This window comes from Arvicola amphibius, chromosome 6 (genome assembly GCF_903992535.2).
Source record: "Arvicola amphibius chromosome 6, mArvAmp1.2, whole genome shotgun sequence".
Taxonomy (NCBI): Eukaryota; Metazoa; Chordata; class Mammalia; order Rodentia; family Cricetidae; genus Arvicola; species Arvicola amphibius.
Window position 1 is genome coordinate 102,590,058 of NC_052052.2, and position 12,875 is coordinate 102,602,932.

General features: G+C 47.5%; 1 long non-coding RNA gene across 4 annotated transcripts; it reads right to left on the bottom strand.

Annotated features, from left to right (window-relative positions):
- Positions 1-586: 586 nt before the first annotated feature.
- On the bottom strand, positions 587-10,685 carry LOC119817008. 4 transcript variants are annotated; one of them, XR_005285869.1, is made up of 4 exons: positions 10,445-10,685; positions 6,484-6,627; positions 5,877-6,047; positions 587-3,351 (listed from the first exon to the last, which is right to left on the bottom strand). It is a non-coding gene; the product is annotated as an uncharacterized LOC119817008 (long non-coding RNA). The 4 variants fall into 4 exon arrangements; XR_005285870.1 differs by having other exon boundaries at positions 5,057-6,047; XR_005285872.1 differs by lacking the exon at positions 10,445-10,685 and adding an exon at positions 8,678-9,018.
- Positions 10,686-12,875: the final 2,190 nt, after the last annotated feature.

Sequence of the window (12,875 nt, forward strand, 5' to 3'; positions counted from 1 at the left end):
AGACATTGAAATTTGCAGGCAAATGGATGGATCTAGAAAATATCATATTGAGTGAGGTAACCCAGACCCAGAAAGACAAATATCATATGTACTCACTCATAAATAACTTTTAAAATACAGCAAAAAAAGAGAGCAGCCTACAATTCAGAATCCCAGAGAACCTAGACAACAATGAGGACCCTAAGAGAGACATACATGGATCTAATCTACATGGGAAGTAGAAAAAGACAAGATCTCCTGAGTAAATTGGGAACATGGGGAACATGGGAGAGGGTAGGAGGGGAGGGGAAAAGAAAGGAGGGGAGCAGAAGAAAACATATTGCTTAACAAAAACAATAGATTAAAAAATTAAAAGTTAATAAAAATAATTGATATGACATAGGGATTAAATTGCTGAGATTATAGAGAGCCCATTTGTTATGACCATATAATATATGTATAAGGAGCACAAAAAAAAGAGCACAACAGGACAGTTTTGTTCTTTAGTCAATTTTGACCACCCGCTTGTGTCTCCAGCTCAAAGGGACAAAGCAGTTCTCTACTCAGTGAGCCCATGTGTAAGACGTTGTATTAACAATTGAGTCTGTGAGGGATGGCACGTGTCTTTAATGATTTGCAATCTGATTACCACATCTAGAACATCCACCTTCATCTTTCAACATAGGACCAACTTTCTAGCTGTCTTCTTCCCATCTTTCCGGTGTAGTGGAAGGGATGTGGGCCATGGAGTTAGATGAGCTGCCTTTGACTGTGCGCCCTTACGAAGAGGTTTTGTAAGCTGACCCTTTCTTCACTATACAGTGGGGGAGGGGGTGGCGGAGAACAAATGGATAGACAAACAGCTTTTCCAGGGCATTGTGAACACTGGATGCAAAACGCTCAACACTTCCTGTGTGCTGACTTTACAATCAGGTGCGAGGCAGGCAAAGCCATACTTCTTGGGAGCCTCTGTTGGTGGAGGGAAAACCACATGAGCACACATGAAGGCCATTGGACAGGCAAGTTCGCGTGAACACTGCCTCACCTCCCAGACATCTTTGTGTAAACACCTGTTCTGAGAGCTACTAGGAGTACACTTGGCAAGCAGCATCTGACTGATAGCCCCAGGGGTGGTCTCAGCTGTGCACTCAACCAGAGGTGGCCCTGGAAAGGTTCCATATAAAGACAGATCAATACAAGGTGACAAGGGTCTGGCTATCCAAGGCCCAAGTCAAAACAGCTCTGAAGGACCAATGTAACTGCAATCTAAGTGCATGTCATTAGGCCCAGGATAGTAGTTCTACGGCAGGTGTCTCTGGAGATGGGGGATGTGGAGTAGATAGGAGTCTTCTGCTCTGAGCCAAGACCTGAGTAACCAGCAGTCAGCCTTTGGGCAGGGCAACACTCTTGGTGAAATGATCAGAGGAAGGAGCAAGAATGGCCTTCAGAGGAGCCAGGAAGAAAGGGAAAGAGGGAAGAATAGATGGAGAAAGGATTGGAGAACAGGACCTATGCCAGAGCAAGAACTTTACATTCTAAGCTGGGGGTACTGATTTGACTGGTTTAAGGCCCTTCTCAGGCTGGAGATTGCAGATGGAATTAGAGAAGCAGGTAGGAATAGAGCAAGAATCTAGACTTTGGGCGATGGTGGACAGAAGTGGGGGGTGGGGTGGGGATGATGGTGGACAGAAGCAGGGGGGACTGGGGGTGATGGTGGATAGAAGCAGGGGGGACTGGGGGTGATGGTGGACAGAAGCGGTCAGATGTGCCTTCTGAGGCATTCTCACTGGTCCTGGTGGTTAACGGGCTAACGGAGGGTAGAGTGAAGGCATCAGGGCTGGACTGAGCGTGTGAAAGGCAGACTGGGTTAGCCTAGGAAGAAAGTTCCCAGTCGTTTCACTCACTGATGGCAAGAGTTTCCTTCACCGTGCTGTTCATGTGGTTTGTGTAACCTGGCACCACGCTTAATATTTGTAGGGGTTTCCGGTGAAAATGGCCATTACCAAATGGACCTGGTCTCCAGAGTCTTCCAAACCTGCAAGTCTTCCGGATAGCAGAGACTACTTTGCTCCCAGAGAAGCACAGGGGTGACTGCAGTGGAGCTGAGTCTTCTCTCGGAACTGCTTCTCAGCAGTAAGACTCTAGAGCCTGGGCTCAACCTGTCCTCTTGGTTCTGGGCATGGAGCTTGAGAGAGTGAGCAGAGACTTCATGAGAAAGGGCTGACTATAAGCCAGTTCTTGTCTGTGCTGCCTGACCTGGATTTGCCTTTCATTGGATTTGACTAGTATTTGCTTGCTCAATATGTGTTTTGCATGGTTTCTGAGGGACGCTCATGAGATTTAGGCCAAGTGGTCTATGGTGACAGTATTTGTGCATATTATACACCTGGATCAAGCAAGACTCCCAGCCACAGCCTGCTGTTGTCCCTCCTAGACACCTGAGCCTCACTTAGCAACCCTTGTTACCGGCTGCTCGGTGAGGCAATGTTTTGATTCTCACATGGAGTTTGATATTGCATAAGAACTTCATCTCTACCTAGCCCTTGTCTTGGAGGCTCTGCTTCTTCCTCCCCTGCATTTTATATTTTGCGTTCTGTATTTAAGTGATCAAACTTTAAGTGTATTTAAGTTTGAGTTGTGAGATTCAGTTACCTGTGTCACCCTCCACACCTTCTGTGGTCTAAGGATCAAACCCGGGGCATGCTAAGCAGTCTCTACCTAAGCCAGCCACATTCCAGGTTTAGACTTATATTTTGCCCAAGAATATCTAATAGCTGCGGTGCCATTTGAAGGGCTGTCCCCCGCCCTCCACTGAATAGCTTTTGTACCTTTGTCAGTGGGTTGAACATAGTTACTGTGGGTTTATTATTCTGCCCCTTTGATCTCTGAGCCTCCTCCTTCAAACACCACAGAGCCTTGATAACTGTAGCTGAACAGTAAGCCTTGTGGGCGGAGCAACTCTTCCCACTTTGTTCTTTCTCGAGAGTGTGTCAGCTACTCTAGCTCCTGCCATACAGACTCGGTGACAAGTTGTCTATGTCTGTTAAATGCCTTGCTGGAATCTTGATAGAAATCAGGCTAATAGAGGTGGAATTATTGATTTCATTTCCAGATTGTTCATTGCTTCTATATAGAAATACAGTTGACAGCGTATGTGTCCTAAAACATTGCTGGATTCTTTAGCGCTAGTAGCTGTTTTCTGTATTCCTTGAGAACATCTTCACACAGGATGGGGTCTTGCTTTCCAATCCAGACATCTGTTTGTTTTCTCACCTGATTGCACTGGCTAGAATCTCTAGTACAGTGCTCATTAGAAGTGATTTGTGCTCTCCTCCGTTCTTATCTTGGGACAAAAGCATTCCTTTTTTAACCCTGCGATGTAAACAAAGAAAACCATATGACTACCATGTAAGGTTAAAGAAGGAAAACCATACACACACCATGAAGATCCAAGAGAGGGGAGGTTGGATGAAGACCGTTTAGGAAGATGGATCCACTGGGGGCAAGAAGTTCATTAGTTCCAGTAGATGAACTGCCTACAGAAGAAGGCAGGCTTGGTGTTACTGACTTAGCATGGTTTTGTTGTGCCTTCTGATGGGAAAGATCTGTTCTCTCTTCATCATACCTCCAGGAGGGACAGCACAGAGCCCTCCAGAGCAGCTGCCAACACAGGCTGCATCTCTGCCCCATCACTCTGGCCTGGAGTCAGCTGGGAAAAGACAAGAGGTCTTCCCCACCATTCAAGAAGAGAAATCCAAGACCAAGCCTGTGGCACACATTCTGAGGCAGCTGTTACCCTCCAAGACCTCACAGGCCTCCTTCCTGCATTAACCTGACCTTCCCATGTTTTTTCCTTGTTAACCCATTCATGTGTTGTGTGCACTTGAATAACATAAGCAAGGTACCTGGTGAGGCACTGAAAAGTCCAGCATGGACTAACAGGACCATATTCACCAGACATTTGTCACTTACAGCAGAAGAATGAATCTCAAGTAAACTTCATGGGCAATGTGAGCTCTGTGGTAAAAGAGCCATTGCTGTGGTCACTCAAGAGCCAACAGCTCACCTAAGTGTGGGTAGCTCTGGGACGGGTAGCTAGAGACCTACTATCAAGGAGATTGCACACAGGGAACATAGTCAAGCTGTGCCCTCGAAGATACATGAGATTTTTTGCCTTTAATCCCTCTAACACTTAAGAAGCTGAGGCAGGAGGAACAAGAATTTGAAGCTACCCTGGAGTGTATAGTGAGAGCCTGCTTACACACACACACACACACACACACACAGCTCCCCAGAGTAAGGTTTCCTGAGGGGTGCAGCCCTTGAAAGATGTCTCTGTTAGGGTTTCTACTGCTGTGAGCTGTGATCAAACACCACAACCCAAAAGCAAGCTAGGGAGGAAAGGGTTTATATTCAGTTCACACTTCCACATTGCTGTTCATGACCAAAGGAAGTCAGGGCAGGAACTCAAACAGGGCAGAAACCTGGAGGCAGGAGCTGATGCAGAGAACATGGAGGGGTGCTGCTCACTGGCTTACATTCCCTGGCTTGATCATCCTGCTTTCTTGTAAAACCCAGGACCTCCAGCCCAGGGATGGCACCACCCACCATGGGCTGGGCCCTCCTCTACTGATCACTAACTGAGAAAATGCCTTACAGCTGGATCTCATGGAGACATTTCCTCTACTGAGGATCCTTCCTCTCTGATTACTCTAGCTTGTGTCAAGTTGACACACAAAACCAGCCAGTACAACTGACCCCTTGTTAACTTGACACACAAACAGATACTATTATACACACACACTATTACACCACAGCCCTTTCTTTCTTATTCATCTCCAAGATCTTACATTAAAAACATAAATAACTTTGAACGTTCCCCAATTTCGAACACATCAAAATTTCAGTCCCTTTAAAATAGCCAGTCTCTTTTAAAATCTTTTAAAAGTCAAAGCCTCTCAACTGTGGGCTCTAGTAAAATACTTTCTTAGTTCAAGAGGGAAAAAAACAGGGTACAGTCACAAATCAAAGCAAAGCAAAACCCATTTCCAACCGTCCAATGTCTGGATCCACTCACAATCTTCAGGACTCCTCCAAGGGCTGGGGTCACTTCTCCGGCTCCTCTCTCTAAGGCACACATAGCCTATGTCTTCTGCTGCTGTTCTTAGCGCTCATTCCATGGTCCTGGCATCTCCAAAATTCAGGGGTCTTCTCCTGCCACTGGGCTGCACTTCCGCCAATAGCCTCTCATAGGCTCTCTTCATGGTGCTGAGCCTCCACTTCTTTGCATGACCCCTTCAGTCCTGGGCCTTCAACTGCCACTGAGGCTGCACCTTCACCAATGACCTCTCCTGGCCTCTCACATTGCCGAGCATCAGTTGTTTGCCATGACCCCTTCATGTCTTCCAAACCAGTACCACCTGGGTGACTCTAGCATATTACCAAATCCAGCTGCCAGCGTGAGGTACAACCATGGCCATGTCTGGAGCACAGAGCCATCTCTGTGCTCTCAGGACACCTTTCCCTGAAGATTTCACCTGGGTGATGCTGGTCTCTTCTGAATCACTGCTAGTTTCTTAGCTCCAGCCAACCAGCACCAGTTGCCCCAATAACACAATGGTTTCACTTCAGTGATGCTGCTAGTTTATTGATCATGACTGACTCTTCAGCTCCAGCTGACCAGAAAACTCCAGGTCCTCCCATCTCCACCTCCGCAATGCTAAGATTACAGAAGCACACTGCTGCCCTGGGTTCCGGGGATTGAACTTGGGTCCTCACACTTATGAAGCAAACACAATAGAATTACCTCCCCAGGCCCTATATGAGGCTTGGACAGACGACTGGCAAGACTTTGAGGACACCCTCCAGCAGTGATGCCCCATGTGTAAATGACTCACTTGAGAACTCCCAAAGAGGCGGTCTACTTCAGTGGGCCCGGGTGACGGTTTGATTCAGCCTTGCTGACAAGCAAAGAGGATCCTGCAGATCCTACGGTCACAGTATGAAGAGCCACTCGGTAGAGAGCACCTGGTATGGAGCACCGGCTGGAGAATAGTGAGTGAGAAGAGCTGGAGAAGGAGGTAGAGGCCAGGTTGAGCTGAAGAGTTTGAACCGTATTTGGCAAACAACATGACTTCTGAAGGTATTTGGGTCATGAAGTGAGCCAAGCCCAACTTAGCAAGATTAGCCTGGAAATCACTCAATAGATTACAGCAAGGACAATTCAAAAATTTATTATTCACCCACTCACCTATCCATCAATACACTTGCATGCCATCCCTACCCACTATTAACATATTCTGGGGGAAAGATGAAGAGGTTCCGGGGCTTTTTCCTAGGGGATGCCAGGGTCTGGGTCAATGAGCCATGTTATGTAAGCAGGGTTGTCGGCACAGGTATAGCATGAATTCTAATTGGTATTAATAACAAAAACCCAGAGTCAGATATAGGGGTTAATGCTGAAGATCAGAGAAGCAGAGCGGCCAGCCACTAGAGAGTTCTTACCTCTACCAATACTCAGACGGAAGGGACGATCCTGTCTTCCGACTGCTTCCTTAGACTGCATGCTCAGACCGCTTCAGACGGTCTGCACTGAGCTCCTGTCTCCTCCCGCCTTACACTAGCACCCATCATGCAGCATTGTGGACTCTGAGACAAAGGAGGCATAAGCTAAGTGTTGTGATATTCCAAGAAAGAAAACTGCACATCTAAGGGGGTAGGAAGAGGCCCCTTGAAGGAGGGGACTTGGAGACCTGTCTTGGGAGGGTTCAAAGAACAGTGAGGGCCGGGCGGTGGTGGCGCACGCCTTTAATCCCAGCACTTGGGAAGCAGAGGCAAGCGGATGTTTGTGAGTTCAAGGCCAGCCTGGTCTACAAGAGCCAGTTCCAGGACAGTCTCCAAAGCTACAGAGAAACCCTGTCTTGAAAAACCAAAAACAAAATAAAAAAAACCCCAAAAAACAAAAACAAAAAAAACTCTTCCTTTTTATTTAATTTAATTATTGCATTTATTCCTCTGTACGTGTATACACACACCTTGTTTTTAGAGTCAGCGTCTGTCATGGAGCGTGGAACTCACCAAATCAGCCAGTATGCTCTAGGAATCTTTCTGATTTCTCCCCTCTCCCCCTCACCAGTGGTAGACTGACTTTTACTTGGGTGCTGGGGATTTGAACTCAGGTCCTCATGCTTGTGCAGCCACCACTTTACTGACTGATCCATCTCCCCAAGCCCTCTTCCTCTTCCTATAAAGACACCAGCTCTATTCAGTTATGGTCCCATCTTCATGACCTCTTTTAACCTTAATTACCCTTGTGGCCTTATCTTCAGTACAGTCACACTGGGAACAGGGACATCAAAGGACACATTCATCCTATAACAAGAACCATGTAGTTCAGGTCCTTATTTTACGAACGAGTACACCAAGGGTTAGGAGGAGGTTAAGGGATTTGCACAAGGCCACACGGCTGAGGGGACCCAATCAAAACTAGACGGGTAATCAATGCCTTCAGCTATTGTGGTATGAATGGAGATTCCCCCCACCCCACTTGCTGCAAAGAACCAGTCTGTTGACCTGAAACCACAGTAGAGGGGAACAGGTCTATCCTGAAATCTGAGAAAGATTCGCCTGGACTTTCTGTTTTAAAAAGATGTGTCATTGGGATGTATGGAGGGTGGCATTTGTGCGGGTTCCTTTGAAAATGAATGAGCAGTTTCATAACTGCTCAGAGATGCTTGTAGACTTGGGTTTCTATGGTGGGGACGGAAGCCTTGAACGCAGGAGCCTTGCCAGGAGGAAACAGAAGGGGAAAAAAATCTACCCCTGTGTTCTTAGCTTTGGCTCAACAGCCCAACCTTGGGGGTGTGGGCAGGGACCAGCTACAGCTGTTTGCCTTGGTTGGGTAACACAGATAAGTGGCCCTTTCTGTTTGTGTTTGCACATAGGGGGCCAAGTTTTGGTGAGGAAGGTCAAGTCCAGAGCATGCAGAAGGAGTTAGGGAGCTGGTAACCAGCTCAGGGTCTGTCCGTGATTGATGGGAGAGACATACATTTAGCTAGGGTCTGGCCTCACTGTGGGGCTACTGTATGTCTACCCACAAGGACTTCTCAGGAATGACCCCTGACCTTCCTGTACTGATTCAGTCCAAGGGTTTAGACTTATTTTTTTTGTAGGAAATTTTTATTTTTTAAAAAAGTATCAAAAATAAAGCAAGAGAAAAACATATTAAAATACAAATTTAGACAATGCCTTCCAGAGCCGCAGTGATATTGTTAGGAAAATAAGGGCTTGGGAGACCCACCCTGCCTGTGTAACACTAGCTGCTGGCCTCTTTAAGAGTCACTCCCAACAGGAATCGGAAGAATGTGGTTTCGGGAGAAGCCACATCGAGATACAGCACATAACTAGAGCATTCTTTTTACAGCCTCGTGGTGACCTTTGCTCACCATTCTCTGACTTCGTCTGATAAAGCCATGTCCCCTTTGAAAGCTGGGAAAAGGAAGTTTTTCCTAACAGTTTCTACTATTATACCTCCGACAGCGCCACCTGCCCTGCATACTTCAAAGAAACAGCACCCCCAACACACCTTAGCACTATACACACACACACACAGCACCATTCACACCCACATGTTAGCACTATTCACACACACACACACACACACACACACATTTACGAAACATAAATCTGTGCTGGGAACCTGTCTTAGCTCTCTGTGACCCCTGGACTCCTCGCTTCAGCCAGCTCGCACCTGCAGGAAAGCTTATGTCTGTCACGTTGCAGCAGGAAGGCTTATATGTCTGTCACGCTGCAGGATAGAGGTGCAGCCCTGCAGGAGCTGAAGCTGCCAGAAAGGTGCTGTCTTCAAGTGCCCCGGAAGTGATTGCAAGGGAGAAAGGAGTGTTGTTTTTTCCAGTGACCACAGGGCCACAGGTGTGATTTCTGCTCCCACTGCTCCCAAGGACAACTTTTGCTTGCAGGCTCGCATGTGGTCAGTGGGTCAAAGGCCCTCACTCCAGCTTACTCTAGAAATGAGAATCCAGTGGTTTTACAGAAGGGCCTTTCTTGCAGGCAGTGCAGAGTCTGTTCCTGCCCGTTGTGTTGCATTGTGAATGTGGGGTCTGGGCAGGTGCCGTACAACTCTGCTGGAACCTGTGAGCACGTGGTGAGGTGGATGTGGCTGCAGGGGGAGGAGTGTAACCACTTCAAGTTCACACTTTGGTTTTGTTGTTGTTATTGATTGTTTGTTTTTCTATTTGTTGTTTGTGAGAGGGTCTCAGTCTATAGCCCAAGCTGGCCTCAAACTCACAGCAATCCTCCTGCCTCAGCCTCCTGAGTCTGAGGATTACAGGGCTACCAATACTCCTTACCTTTTTCTTCTTTTTTCTTTTTCTTTTTTTCCAAGACAGGGTTTTGGAGTCTGTCCTGGAACTCACTCTGTAGACCAGGCTGGCCTCGAACTCACAAAGCCCTGCCTGCCTCTGCCTCCTGAGTGCTGGGATTAAAGGCGTGCACCACCACTGCCCGACTTTTTCTTTTTTTCTTACCTCTTATAATTAGCTCTTATATGCTTTTCATTAACATCACACCCAGGTGGGTACAAGAGATTGGATGATACCACCCACCTGGTCATTTGACCTTGGGTGTGTCCATGGAAACTAAATAACACACTGTGGAAACGGTACGTCCCAGGGCATCTTTATTCTGCCCGGCAGTTTAAAGGTCTGGACAGAGGATGAGTGCCATGGAGTCGGATGGCTGGGCTGGGCCCTGTCATTCACTGTCTCTGTCACCTTGGAAGATCTTCACTTCACCGCTTCTTCAATGGAGAAAATAAAGGGCCACCTCACTGCCTGTCAAGAGTTGGTTTGGAGGGTCCACACAGGGCCTCAGGACCATCAACAATGTCCCTGGTGTATAGACAGTGTATGCTCACCCCCTTGACTGTCAATTGCACCCCTTACTCGCCTGACCTGTCCTTGCCCAGCCAAGGTGGAATCCTGATGAAATTGGCTTTTCCTGGGTAATGAGAACAGTGAGTCTGCACTCAACAGGCCGTTGGGAGGAAGGAGTGACACTCTCAGTCATGGGGACCTGGTTTTAGTGCCATTGTATCCTCAGGGGGGCTTCATTTCCCTAAATGGTGACCGCAGCTTGAGTGAGTGGACTCCGGAAGCACACAGGGACCATTAGGCACAAGTGGACCTGGCCGGTTTCCAACAGGTCCACAGACGACTGTAGGGCAATGGTCCCTGGGGTCTCCAGGACTAACTGTAAGGTGGCTCTTATCTCAGACAGACACTTCTCTAAGATACTCAGACTCAGTACAGACAGCAGCCAGAGACAGACAGAGTCGGTCACAGTAAAGCCAGTACAAACAGAGAAGATCCCCTCTGCCTTGGAGATAGAGTCGGGCTGGGGCTCCGAATGCACAAGACAAGAGCTGAGATGTTGTTTCTGGCCTGACCTGTAAGTTCCATTGGGTGGGCCCAGTCACTCCATCTGAGGACCTCCTCCAGGGTGGCACCAGGCAGCCCTGAGGCCGAGGCCTGACAGGGAGGGAGAGATGACGGAGGTGTGGCAGAGAGGAGATGAAAGGCTTGCAGAGGGAGGCAGTGGAGGCTAATTGCTGGTTTGAACTCCTAGCCGGGACCCAGCGGGGTCTCCCTGGAGCTTCACCCTTTGCCAGAGAATGCACTGCTCCTGGCAAAGGCCTCAGAATGGAATGTTCTGGGGCCAGCAGGTGTGAAGCAACTGCTACAAATGCTTGCTCAGTGATGTCAGAGGTCAGGGCTGGAAGGAGGCCAGACTCACAGAAGTGAAGGTTGACTGTGTCAACACAGTTTCCCTGCCTCCCCTCCAGTCCCTCTGCTGCTCTTTCTGTTGTTGTTCAGTGCAGTGTTCTGTTTCTGACAAGGTCTCACTGTGTTGACCTCGAACTCTCAAACTCAGATTCTTACCTCAGGCTTCCAGGTATCTGAGGATAAGAGGCCTGTCCTGCCGCACCCAGCTCCATGCCCTCATTCATGGTTCTCATCTCCCTCCTCTCCCTGGGTTTAAACGATTTCCTTAGGAAGTGAGTGTGTTTAGACAGAATTCTTTCTTTCTTTCTTCTTCTTCTTTCTTTCTTTCTTTCTTTTCTTTCTTTCTTTCTTCTCTTCTTCTTCTTCTTCTCTTCTTCTTCTTCTTCTTCTTCTTCTTCTTCTTCTTCTTCTTCTTCTTCTTTTCTCCTCTCCCTCTCCCTCTCCCCCTCCCCCTCCCCCTCTTCCTTCTCCCCCCTCTCTTTTTCTCTTTCTCAATTGACAAGCCCTTGATTTGATTTGGATCCTCAAGAGCTATGAATCCTTGAGATTACATGGACATGAGCCAGGAAGCAAACAAAGCCACAGGATAACTTGCTGTACCCTTTGAAGTGTCAGTTTGATTAAATGATTGGAGGACAATTATCTATTACAGCAAACATAAGAATACACGCTTGCGCGCGCGCGCACGCGCACACACACACACACACACACACAAAACAAAGAAACAAAAAACAAGTGCACAGTAGAGAGAAAAGAAGGGTTTTCTTCCTAACATTTTTTTATATGTATTGCTGTTTTGCCTGATTGAGGGTGTCAGATCCCCTGGAATTACAGACAGTTGTGAGCTGCCATGTGGATGTTGGGAATTGAACCTGGGCCCTCTGTAAGAGCAGCCAGTGTTCTTAACTGCTGTGACATCTCTACAGTACCTGTTTCCTAAAATTTATTTTTAGTTTATGTATACGAATGTTCTGCCTGCATGTGTGTATGGGTACCACGTATGTGTAGTGCCTGTAGAGGCCGGAGGAAGGTGTCAGATCCCCTGGAACTGGAGTTACAGTTGGTTGTGAGCTGCCACGTGGGTGCTGGGAATCGAACCCTGGTCCTCTGGGAGAGCAGGCCTCTCTCCAGCCCCATCGCCTGACTCATTCAGCAATGACCTCACACTTTCACAGGAAAGCTTGAAAGTAGAAATTTTGATTTTTTTTTTTTCAGAACCATCTGGGAAAACCTTGTGTCAGGGCCCCATCACTTTCAAATACAGAGACAAACATTTTCAGCAAGAACGCCTTCGAGGTCACCACGATACGGGTGTCAAAACCTGGGCATTCGTGCTGACTATCACGAGCAATCGTTCGAGTTCTCCCAGGCTTCCTGTGGTGTCCTTTTAATGAGAATCAGAGAGTTTGATATGGGCTAGAGGGGTGGCTCTCTTGGTGAAGTGATGAAGCGTTGTCACACCAACATGCGACGGAACCAGGGTTTTAGAGAGCAGAAAGTGATCATGTGTGCTGGTAATCCCAGTGCTGGGGCAGCAGAGGCAGTTTCCTGGGTTTGCTGGCCAACAACCCAGTGAGACCCTATCTTAAAAAGAAAGAACACCCACACTGAGAGCGAAGGATGGCTTAGTGGGTGAGGCTTTGCTATGTAAGAGGGCTGACCTGAGTTTGACCTCTAGACTGCACAAAGAGAGAGATGACGCTATAGAGTTGTCCTCTAACCCCCACACAGACATCATACACGCAAATAATAGTAATACAATTTTAAAAAGTGGATGACTTCCGAGAAAGACAGCTCAGACTGACGTCTGCACACATATATGCACACGGAAGCACACACACAAGCACCCCCGCATATACAATATTTAAAGACGCATGCGTACACACATGTACACATATACATACATACAAAAACAACAGAAAAACAGTAGTGGTATTTACTAGGGATTATCCGAGCATTATTGTGGGACTACGTGCACCTTAGGAATTACGTCATAGGAAACTAAAGCTAGAGGACCTTTGTAAGCATAATATGAGGAGGATTACACCGGATGGTTTGGTTACCAGAGCACTGACTGTCTAAGGTTAAACAGGC